The 12,369-nt window shown below is 48.8% G+C and overlaps 1 long non-coding RNA gene across 1 annotated transcript; it reads right to left on the bottom strand.

The window, feature by feature from the left end:
• Nucleotides 1-4,306: 4,306 nt before the first annotated feature.
• LOC138846193 (uncharacterized) lies at nt 4,307-6,816 on the bottom strand. Its single transcript, XR_011383637.1, has 3 exons — nt 6,648-6,816; nt 4,963-5,080; nt 4,307-4,817 (listed from the first exon to the last, which is right to left on the bottom strand). It is a non-coding gene; the product is annotated as an uncharacterized lncRNA (long non-coding RNA).
• Between the last annotated feature and the right edge of the window lie 5,553 nt (nt 6,817-12,369).

Raw genomic sequence — 12,369 nt, 5'->3', positions numbered from 1 at the left:
ATTGCTCTTTGGTCAGAGGGAAGAGATCTAAAGGTAGCAATAGGGGTGGGGGTTACAGAGAAAATGGGGATTGTCCCCGTGGACAGCTAGTTTGTCACACTGGAGTGGCAGGGGACAAGGTCCTAAAGAAACCATGCTGGCAGTCACTTTTTTTTTTTTAAGATTTATTTATTTACTTGAAAGTCAGAGTTACACAGAGAGAAAAGGAGAAGAAGAGAGAGAAAGAGAGAGAGAGAGAGAGAGTCTTCCATCCACTGGTTGATTCCCCAGCTGGCCGCAATGGCCGGAACTGCGCCAATCGGAAGCCAGGAGCCAGGAGCCAGGAGCTTCTTCCAGGTCTCCCACATGGGGTGCAGGTGCCCAAGGACTTGGGCCATCTTCTACTGCTTTCCCAGGCCACACCAGAGAGCTGGATCCAAAGTGGAGCAGCCAGGACTTGAAGCAGTATCCATATGGGATGCTGACACTGCAGGCAGTGGCTTTACCGGCTATGCCACGGTGCTGGCCCAGGTGTCTGGTCCTCTGCTCCCACATGGGAGACCTGGAGGAAGCTCCTCGCTCCTGACTTCATCCTGGCCTAGCCCTGGCCTGGCTATTTGGGGAGTGAACCAGCAGATAGAAGATCAATGTCTCTTTCTCTCCCCTCTCTGTAACTCTGCCTTACAAATAAATAAATAAATAAATAAATAAATAAATAAATAAAAAGATAAATTTGATGCCAGCCGTTGAGAGGCCGCGGGTTAAGCTGCAGGTGCATCAGTAGGGATTTTCTGGGAAAAGGTCTCAGGGTTTCATTTGTTCACCTAACAAATATTAACTGATGTGTCCCAGGCTTCATACTGGATACTGGGAACAGACATGAATGTAAGATACCCAGTCCTCCAGGAATTAACACTTGGAGGGGAGATCCATGTATAAACACATAAGGTTAGCACAGTCTGCTATGGGAGAACCTAGAGTCAACAGAACATGGGAACTGCATGTGGGGAAAGAGAGGCATGGAGAAGGACTCAGCGTTCTGGCATGGGAGGTGGGTGGGGAATGATGCTGTCAAGACAGAAGTCAGTGGAGAAAGGGTAGATTTCAAGGATTGGAGGGTCTGAAAGTATGAGCATGAGTTCAGTTTTGGTTGTCTCTGTTTCTATAGGACTAGAAAAATGGAGACAGTGTAAGCTCAGGGAGAGTCAAGGAGGAGTCAGGTCTAATTCACAGATTGGACTAAAAATATATTTCAAGCAGCCGGCACTGTGGTACAGTAGGTTAATCCTCTGCCTGTGGCACCAGCATCCCATATGGGTGCTGGTTCAAGTCCTGGCTGCTCCACTTCCAATCCAGCTCCCTGCTGATGGCTGGAAAAGCAGTGGAAGATGGTCCAAGTGCTTGGGCCCCTGCACCCACATGGGATACCTGGAAAAAGTTCCTGGCTTCAGCTTGACTCAGCTCTGGCTGCTACAGCCATTTGGGAAGTAAAACAGAAGATGGAAGACCCCTCTCTGTGTCTGTAACTCTGCCTCTCAGGTAAATAAATAAATCATTAAAAAAAGAAAACCAAACTTCTCCTGCTTTGGTTTTTCACCCAAACTCAGAGGATCCAAAGTGTATGTACTCTGAGTTAGGGCACAGAGCCCTTACCCAGGAGAGTAGCTCCGCCTCCTCCTCTAGCATCTTTGTTGTAGAGATCCCACCGAGTGCAGACCTGGCACCCAGCATTCTCTCGTGATTCACTCACAGCCACGTCCTGCACATCTTGAATTCCTGGAACAGAAGTTCTGCTCAGTGACTACCCAACACAGAGTCATCAGCAGATACTCATACCTTCTCTTAGCCTCCACTACTTCTCCTGTTGTTGTGGGCTAAATTAGGCCAAGATTTAGTATTTTGGGTTCTTGCCGTTTACCTAGAGAAGAATTCTAAGCACCGGCTCAAACAAGACATTTAACATGATAAGGTTTAGGATTTTAGAAAGTGAGACTACACAGGAATGTGAGGGCTTTATTAAGGAAGAGTGGGCCAGAAAGGGTAAACGGGGAATTCCATAGCAGTCATTCCCAGGAGCAGGCCAGAGACTGCGAGCAAGAGGGCGTGTAGGCGAGAGAGCGGGGCAGGCAAGAGGGCAGGCAAGGGAGAGAGTGGGCCAGTGCTCTCCAGGCCTCTTAGTCACTTCCAGAAGGGGCGTGGCTACATAGCCCGATTGACAGGTGGGTAGATACAGGTGAGATTACATGGGGACAAGGCGGGGTGTGGCCTCCGGCTCCTGAGTCTAGTCTATCTCCCTGACCAGTCCAATATCAATGTTATCCTTGGTTTCAGTAGATAATCTTTCCTCTAGTTTAAAAACATGTGAGACCATGTGGCAAAAATCACCTCACATTCCCCAATCTGTGCAGTGGCTCTTCGTCTTTTTATGCTGTTTCTTCTTTCATTCTCTAGTATTTAATCTGTTTTTTAATTGAGTGCCTACTATGAGCCAGCACTACCCTGGGTGGTTAGAATACAATGATGAGGCCGGCGCCGCGACTCAATAGGCTAATCCTCCACCTGTGGCGCTGGCACACCAGGTTCTAGTCCTGGTTGGGGCGCCGGATTCTGTCCCGGTTGCCCCTCTTCCAGGCCAGCTCTCTGCTGTGGCCCGGGAGTGCAGTGGAGGATGGCCCAAGTGCTTGGGCCCTGCACCCACATGGGAGACCAGGAGAAGCACCTGGCTCCTGGCTTCAGGTCGGCGCCGTGCGCCGGCTGCAGCAGCCATTGGAGGGTGAACCAACGGCAAAGGAAGACCTTTCTCTCTGTCTCTCTCTCTCACTGTCCACTCTGCCTGTCAAAAAATAAAATAAAATAAAAAAAGAATACAATGATGATGGAGTCCTTGAGGAGCTGTGATGACTGTTACAGTGTCAGTTACCCGGGTCAAGTGCTCATTAAGGTAAGCAGAATGCTCAGAATGCTGTAGGACCGCACAGCAAGAACCCAACCTCAAGGGAGCAGAATGCGTGAGGAAATGTCCTGAAAGAGGTGGCTTCTAACCTGAGGCCTGAGGTGGCTTCTAACCTGAGGCCTGAAAGGTAACTGGAGATAACTAGAGTAAAGGAAAGAGGGTGTTCCCTGCATTGTGGCCGAGCAGGTTAAGCCACCACCTGCAACACTGGCATCCCCTATGGGCACTGGTTTGAGTCCCAGCTGCTCCACTTCTGATCCAGCTTCCTGCTAACGTGCCTGGGGAAGCAGGAGAAGATGGCCCAAGTATTTGGGCCCCTGCCCCGATGTGGGAGATCTGAATGGCATTCTAGGCTCCTGGCTTTGGCCTGGAATAACCCTGACTGTGGCAGCCAGTTGGGGAGTGAGCCAGTGGCTGGAAGATCCTTCCTCTCTCTAACTATGCCTTTCAAAAAAATAATAAATCTTTAAGAAAAAGAATGGAGGAAGAAAAAGGAAGCATTTTTGAGATTGATGCTATAGCATCTACAAAACCCAGGATGCTGATGGCTCATGGATGTGCCACATGACTGAAGTCCAGAGAACAAGACAGTAGAAGATGAAGCTGGGCAGTACAAGTACCATGGGAGCTTTATAAAACCAGGTTAGGAAGTTTCAGGGTGGGCATTTGGCTACTCTGGACATTCATATCCATTTTTTAAAAAAGATTTATTTACTTACTTGAAAATCAGTTACAGAGGGAATGGAAGAAAGAGAGTATCCATCCACTGGTGCACTCCCCAAGAGGCCACAATGGCCAGGGCTGAGCCAGGCTGAAGCCAGGAGCCAGGAGCTTCATCTGGGCCTCCCACATGGGTGCAGGGATCCAAACACTTGGGCCATCTCCTGCTACTTCTTCCAAGCCATTAGCAGGGAGCTGGATTGTAAGTGGAGCAGCTGGGACACAAACAGGCTTGCATATGGGATGCCAGCATCGTAGGCAGTGGCTTTACCTGCCTATGCCACAGTGCCAGCCCCTGCTGCCTAACTTTGAAGCCTGCTCCTTTGGCTCTTCCCAACCCCATCTTAATACAGAACCATTTCACCGCAGCCCTGCATTGCTATACAATCTTTCAATATGTTTTTTGGCTCCAGTTGGTGCTGGCAGCACTGCCAGATGAAACAATTTTAAAACACCAACTTCACTAATGAAATAAATTTTCTATCACCTACTAAAGGAAATTATGGCTTCTCTTTGACTTACAGAGTTGTATTCATTTCCTAAGGCTGCCACAACAAAGGACCACAAACTGGGTGGCTTAAAACAACAGATGTTTATTCTCTGATTTCTGGAGGCTAGAAACTTGAAATCAAGATTTTTGGCAGGTTTGCTTCCTTTTTTAAAAAATATTTATTTTATTTATTTTAAAGGCAAAATTACAGAGAGGGAGAGACAGGGAGAGGTTTTCCATCCACTGGTTCACTCCCCAGATGGCTGCAAAAGCCAGGATTAGGCCAGGCCAAAGCCAGGAGCCAGGAGCTTCTTCCAGGTTTCTCACATGGGTGGTAGGGATCCAAGCACTTGGACACCCTCTGCTGCTTTCCCAGTTGCGTTAGCAGGGAGCTGGATCAGAAGAGGAGCAGCCAGGACTGGAACTGGTGCACATATGGGATGCCACCATGCTGGCCCCAGGGTTGCTTCCTTCTGCAGGCTGAGAAGGAGAACCTGTTCCGTGTTCCTCTGCTAGCTACGAGTGACAGCTGGAGATCCTCGTGATTCCTGGATTTGCAGAACCATCACTCCAGTCTCTGCCTCCTCCATGTTCACTCATGTGGTATTCTTCCTGCTTTTTACGTCAGGATGGCCTGTGGGCCATATACAGCCTACAGAATCATTAGGTCTGGTTCTGCCAAGGCAAACACAGGCAGGACTTGAAATTCAGTGAATCTACAGCAGGCTAGTTTTTAAGTTGATACTTTTGTATGGTCTGGGAAAGGTGTTACACACAGCAAATGGTCCTTGGCAGAAAAAGCTCCCCACCCCTACTTTACCTGGTCATTCCTCAGAATGCCATTAGGCTTTCTGAATTCGGGTTCCAGTCTACTCCAGCATGGCTTCACTTCAACTAATCACATCTGGAACAGCTCTTTGTCTCTAGGTCATCAAGCTCTGTGGTATGGGGGGTTAGAGTTCCAACACCTTTTCGGGGAGACATAATTCAACCAAAACAATACCCCTCCTCTATGTACTAGTCACCTAAGATCAAAACTGCACTCTAGGACCACTGGCAACTTTCCCATATACTCTGCCTCTTCCCACTTACCCATGCCTCCGCTACTGGCGATGCCCTTCCTACTCTCCGTCACCTGCCCCTAGACTCAAGAACTCAAATGGCTGCAAGAGGCTAAGCAATTCATCAGACTGAGTGAAGCGAGCCCTGTGATGAGTAGCAATCAGTACTTCATGTTGGTGTCAGGAAGACAATGAAGACTGAAGGACTGGGGACCTAATTTTTTCTGAGTCCAAGGGAGGGAACTGCTGCCCAGTTGCCACATCCAAGTATGTGAGCACTGATTCACCAAGACTTCTGCTTTTTCGAAGAGCTGCTGGAAACAGGTTTTATGTCTGAGAAACTTCCTGATTTTAAAATGTTGGTCACTGAAGCAGGCGTGCGGCACACCAGTTAAGTAGCAGCTTGGGATGCCCACACCCCTATCAGAGTGCCTGGGCTAAGTCCTGGCTACGCCACTTCTGAACCAGCTTCCTGTTAAGCACTCCCTGGGAGGCAGCAGATGATGGCTGAAGTACTTGGGTCCTTGCCATCCACATGGGAGTCCCAGATGGAGTTACAGACGTCTGGCTTCAGCCTGACCCAGCCTAAGCTGTTAACAGGTATTTGGGGGAGTGAACCAGCACATGGACGATCTGTCTCCCTGCCTTTTAAATAAAAAAAGGGGAAAAAATGTTGGCCACAAATTCAAATAAAAACGAATAGCATGAGCCAAGAAACTGTGTCTTCCAACCACATCTCACCAGGGACCATCCTTGCTCAGCTTACGAAATTCTTCCCACTGTTTCAGGCCCAGCCCCGTCACTACCTTCTAACCAAGTCTTTCAAATTCACGTTTATGCGCTTGCGTTAGGTGATGCTAAACAGACTAAAAGTACACACACACATAATGAAATCACGAATGCTTATGAATTAAGACACTAAATAAGCACAGATGGCTTCACACACACACAGAAGAGGTCTTGGAAGGATTCGCCTAAGAAACGACTGGAAGCTACTGCTCCCAAAAGATATGCAGAGCCCTGCGTCCCTCCCACCCCTGAAATCCAACAGCACGGATACTCTACCCTACAGGTCCTCCCTTTATAGTTCTCCCTCACACCTGAGACATAGAAACCAGACCTTGGCTCTGCAAACCTTGGCACTGCAAACATGACTGGCACAGCTTGGCGCCAGGAATAGAATCAACTTAGACACGGCGGCTGTGCTGAACCTGGGGGAAACAGGGACAGACAGGCGGGGCACGCCGAGAGCCAGCAGGGGGCCCAGGGCGCTCGAGGCCCGGCCCTACGCCCCCAGCGCCGACGCCCTCCAGGAGGCCCGGCCGCACCCTACCCTGAGGAAGCCGGCGGCCGGCACCTGCCGCGGGAAATCTGTTCCCTGTCCGCTTCCCGGAGGGACGCCGGCGCCGGGGCCGCCAGCTTTGCGAACGCAGCCGAGTCTCACCTCCAGGCCACCCCTAGTCATCCGCTCCATTGGGGGACCCCCACCCCCACCATCACGGCAGCCATCACGCAGCCGAGGCTTCTCGCTCGGGCTCCGCGCACCACCTCAGACCCCGGGTCCCCGGCTCGGTGCGCTCCCGGCCACTCCCGGCGCGCTCCTCCGGGTGGCCGCGGCCTCCCCGGCCAATCCGCGCGCGTCCAGGACCCACGTGCCCGCGCCGCGCAGACTCCGCCGAGCCGGCTGCGGCTGCGCCCGGGTGACGGGGACGCCTAGAGGAGCCCACGCGGCGGCCAGGTGGGAACACTTGGTGGCGCCAGGGCCGCGTGAGTGAGGGTGCCCCTGAGTCCTCCGATGGTCCCAGACACGCGTAGGGCTGGGCTTTGGCCCTCTCCCGTCAGGGATAGGAGCCTCGTCCTTTGACGTGTTCGTTCTGCCATTTTTTTTTTTTTTTTTTTTTGGTAAAATTTTTGACAGGCAGAGTGGACATTGAGAGAGAGACAGAGAGAAAGGTCTTCCTTTTTGCCCTTGGTTCACCCTCCAATGGCTGCCGCGGCCGGCGCACCGCGCTGATCCGATGGCAGGAGCCAGGTACTTCTCCTGGTCTCCCATGGGGTGCAGGGCCCAAGCACTTGGGCCATCCTCCACTGCACTCCCTGGCCACAGCAGAGAGCTGGCCCGGAAGAGGGGCAACCGGGACAGAATCCGGCACCCCAACCGGGACTAGAACCTGGTGTGCGGGCGCCGCAAGGTGGAGGATTAGCCTGTTGAACCGTGGCGCCGGCAATAGTTCCTCTTAATTCTCATAATAAGAATGCACTATGAAGTTTTTTTTTTTTTTTTTGAGATTTATTTTATTTATTTGAAAGAGTGAACCAGGAGAAGTAGAGATGTAGAGAGAGAGGTCTTGCATCTGCTGGTTCACTCCCCAAATGGCCACAATGGCCAGAGCTGAGCTGATCCAAAGCCAAGAGCCAGGAGCTTCTTCCAGGTCTCTCAAGTGGGTGCAGGGCCTAAGGATTTGGACCGTCCTCTGCTGTTTTCCCAGGCACACTAGCAGGGAGCTGGATCAGAAGTGGAGCAATTGGGACTTGAATCGGTATCCATATGGGATGCTGGTGCTGCAGGCTGGGGCTTTAACCCGCTGCGCCACAGCACTGGCCTGAGAAGTATTTTTTTTTTAATTTGAAAATACGTTTTATAAAATTGTACATGTCATGAGAAATTAAAGGGAAGTATTTATAACACATATGACAAGAAACAGGATAATATCCATGATACAGAGAACTAAACAACAATAAGAAAAAGGCAAGGAACCCAAGAGGAAAATCAGCAAAGGATATAAAAGAACAGACTGTGTACAAAAGAAGACATGAAGAAATGTAAATAGTCAAGAAATCCATGCAAAAGTGCTCAGGGTCGCCCACCAGACTGGCAGCATTGAAGTGCCCAGCACAGTGGGCTGTGGTTTTTGTAGTTTTCTTCCCAACATGATTCTGTGATTCTTCATCCCTTTCTGGTGACACGTTTTTGTATATGTTGTGTTAGTCAGAGGCCTACCTCATTTCCATTCATGAATCCTGGTGCAGTGACATTCATGGTGCCACTTTTCCCAGCCACGGGGTCGAGGTTCATGGCACAGCCTGGTGAATGACCTGACCTATTCTTTGCCAGAGCATTTGGTTCAGGGAGAGGCATGTGACCCAGTCAGATTGTCCTCAGGAACCAGGGGAGCTGGTGGGGAAGATAATGTCTCTCTCCTGGGGTTGCTAAACTGTGAGGATGTGAAGCTGGGGCTGCAGATTGGAACAGTGTGCCCACGCGTGGAGAGGGTCTGCCTGAAGAATGAGGTCAGGCAGGTACCAAAAGAACTGTGAACTGACATCTGGCGCTCTCCATAAGCCAGACTCCAAACCACATTTCCCTGCGGCTGCAGTGACCGATGAGATGTACTGTTGAAGTTCTGCCTCCTGAGGGGACATCTCTTCTCCTCTGTCATCAGGACTGCCCTTCGTGGGAGCTGTAATGCTCCAGGTGTCTTCTGGCTGCTTCCTCCTCACACGAGTAATCACAGGGAACTTCCTGTGTGGCCATACATGTGGGGCAGCAGGACAGCAGGACTGGCATCCTGAGATAGTGACCCTGCCTGCACCTGGTCCTGTATGGACCATTTGCACTTGATGATGGAGCTCTACTGTCCGCTTCTCATTCTGTGTCTGGGAATGTTAGCAGTGGAAAGCTGAGGCTACACAGTAAACAGTTGTCCCTTGGTCTGGTGCTTAGTGTCCCCAGACCCTGTACCAAGCCAAGAACTGTTTTTCAAAAAGGGAAATAGGTGCCTTGCCTCCAGAATTCAAACTACTGAGGGGAAGAGCTCTTGATTCGTGAGTTTGTGGAGAGGGAAAGTTTGGCTTCTTTTGTTTTGTCTGACTTCCAGGAAGCTACCACATAGTGGGGGCTTCTCTGAGAGGGAGATCATGCATGGAGCCACTAAGAAGGGGGGGAGCATGGTACTGGAAGGCCAAATAAGTCCCAAACTTCTTAATGTTACTCATTTTTTAAATCCTTTTTCTCATTTATTTCACATTTCCTTATTTTTATTTCTTATTACCCAGTGATACAAGTGTATGCCCATATTACATTATTCTTTTTTTTTTTGAAAGATTTATTTATTTTATTTGGAAGACAGCATTACAGAGAGGCAGAGGCAGAGAGAGAAAGGCCTTCCAACTGCTGGTTCACTCCCCAAATGGCTGCAGTGGCTGGAGCTATGCTGAGCCAAAGCCAGAAGTTTCTTCCAGGTCTCCCTCGTGGGTTCAGGGTCCCAAGGACTTGGGCCATCCTCCACTGCTTTCCCAGGCCATAGCAGAGAGCTAGATCAGAAGTGGAGCAGCTAGGACTTGAACCAGCGCCCATATGGGATGCCGGCACTACAGGTGGTGGCTTTACCCTCTATGCCACAGCGCCAGCCCAATATTACATTATTCTTGAGCTTTATTTGAATGCAGTCATACAGTGTGCACTCTTTTGTGACAGCTCCTTTAATATAACAGGCTTTTATTGTGTATTCATACTGCATGTCAAGTTCATTCCTTGTTACTGCTCACTAGTATTCCATTTTATGGACATAATACAATTTATTAATCTCTGCTCTTGTTGATGGACCTAGTTCTTTTCCAATTACAAACACAGCTATGAGCATTGTCTTCTATTTTTTCTTATGTGTGTGCATAAAAACCTAGAAGGAGGATTGCTGGGTCTAGAGTAAATGTACACTTGAAATGAAACGGATCTACTGAACGGTTTTTCAGAGTGGTTGGTAACACTTTGCACTCTTCAAGCCATGTATGAGACTTCTGGTTGCTCTATATTCTTTTTTTTTTTTTAAAGAAAAGAAAAGAAAAAGAAACAAAAAGATTTATTTGAAAGAGTTACAGAGAGAGGTCTTCTATCCGCTGGTTCACTCCCCAGATTGCCGCAACAGCCAGAGCTGAGCCAATCTGAAACCAGGAGCCAGGGGCTTCTTTTGGGTCTCCCAAGTGGGTGCAGGGGCCCAAGGACTTGGGCCATCTTCTACTGCTTTCCCAGGCCATAGCAGAGAGCTGGATTGGAAGTGGAGCAGCCAGGTCTCAAACAGGCGCCCATATGGGATGCGGTGCTTCAGGCCAGGGTGTTATGTGGACAGCCAGTTCTTCCTGCAACATTTCTTATAGATTTGCCTTTCCCACTGAACTCATTTAGTGCTTTTGCAAATTATCTTATAAATGTGGATCCCATTTAATGTCTCTTCCCCTTTCCCCTTAATTTAAAATGCTTCCTTTTACCATAAACTAAGTTTCCACATGTTTCTGGTTATGTGTTTTGGATACATTTCTGTCCACCAAACCATTTGTTGCTTTCTTCTTTGATCATAAACGTTCTAATTATTTTGAGTTTTTAATTATATTTTAAAATCTATTAGGGCTAGTCTGTTCACTCTTCCTTTCTCGGAAAAAAAATTTGACTTTATATGAATGTTTTACTTTATTAACAATAAAGTCCTCTTTTCCTCCCTCCCTCTCTCTCCTTTCCTTCCTCCCTCCCCCCCTCCCTCCCTTCCTTCCTTTTTCTGCTTTAAGAACCAAGATCTGCTTAAGTTAGAAGAATGAAAATGGGGGAGAAGGGGATCTGGGGAAGGACAGTGGTTACATTTTTGTTTGGAAATATGAAATCATGCTAGAAATGGTTTATTTTAGATTTTTATTCATTACAGGAAAAAAAAAAAAACAGCACCAGCAACTCTTTTCTGGGCTTAACATGCGGCCCCTGTGAGCAGAGTGGATTCTTTATGCAGTTCTTTCATTCTGCAGACACGTGTGCTGTGTCGCTGTCTCTGCCAGGCAGAGTGCATTGAGCAAACCCAAGGACCCTCATGGGGCTTAAAGTCATGGGGAAGGGACTTTGAAATGATTCCATGAATGAATATGGGGTGATAACTGCAGGGGGCCTCACACTAGGGAGTACATAGGGCCCCGATTTGACCCACACAGGTCTGTGAAAGCTTTCCGGAAGCAGACTTTCCCGAGAGTCAGGTGGCTGAAGGGCAATGGAGTAGCAGACATCCACCTCTACCTTGATCTGAACTTGCTCCTGTACCAGGAAAGTCTTCAGGGAAGGCCGGAGCTCAGGGGTTTCCACAACACCACCAGGATTCCTTTCTTTCTCTCCATCTCGCGGTTCTGCTTCTCTGTGTTGACTTCATAGATTTTTTTTCTCCACGTGGAGATATACATGCTAAGATTACAGAAGGTGGGGCAGATGTGGTGGTATAGAGGATAAAGCCACCATCTGTGATGCTGGCATCCCATATGGGCACTGGTTTGAGTCCTGGCTGTTCCACTTCCCACCCAGCTCCCTGCTAATGTGCCAGGAAAGCAGCAGAGGACGGGCCAGCTGCTTGGGTCCCCTGTACCCACGTGGGAAACCTGAGAAGCTCCTGGCTCCTGGCTTCAGCCTGGCCCAGCCCAGACCGTTGCAGCCACTTGAGGAGTGACCCAGCAGATGGGAGAACTTTCTCTCTCCGACCCCCCACACTTTGTAACTGTGTCCTCTAAATAAATAAATATAAATTTTAAAAAAAGATTACAGAAGGAAAATCGCTGCAACAATTGCAGAAAAAAGACTCTGAATGGTTCTGCTTGGATTACATATTCTAACCCTGGACCAATCACTGTATCTAGTGAATGAGGTTCTTTGGTTGGTTGGCTTGAGTTACATATTGGGATAAAAGACCATCAGATGAGAGAGGGGTAGCTCTTCGAAGGAGAATGGTGTTTTGGTTGTTATTGTTTTTGTTTTTACCAGAACAGTGAGTCAGTTATTTGGACAGATATAGGAATATTTTCTTACACAAGTTACATGGTTATTCAGTACAACGCTTCTGATACAATGTGTGGGTTTCCCCCCACATACCACACAGTCAGTTTTGTTGTGGATACCAGTGAGATATCCTTTAATTCAATTAAATTCTAGCAGTGTCTACCTGGTGACAGCATCAGATCCCACAGTTTCAGGGCTCAGGTCCCAAGATTGCCCCTACCCCCTTTTTAAAATATTTATTTTATTTATTTGGAAGGCAGAGGCAGAGTTATAGAGAGGCAGAGGCAGGCAGAGAGAGAGAGAGAGAGAAAGAGAGAGAGAGGTCTTCCATCTACTGGTTCACTCCTCAGTTGGCTGCAACAGCCGG

This window comes from Oryctolagus cuniculus, chromosome 17, assembly GCF_964237555.1.
Source record: "Oryctolagus cuniculus chromosome 17, mOryCun1.1, whole genome shotgun sequence".
Lineage (NCBI taxonomy): Eukaryota > Metazoa > Chordata > Mammalia > Lagomorpha > Leporidae > Oryctolagus > Oryctolagus cuniculus.
This window is presented reverse-complemented; position numbering and strand designations above follow the sequence as displayed.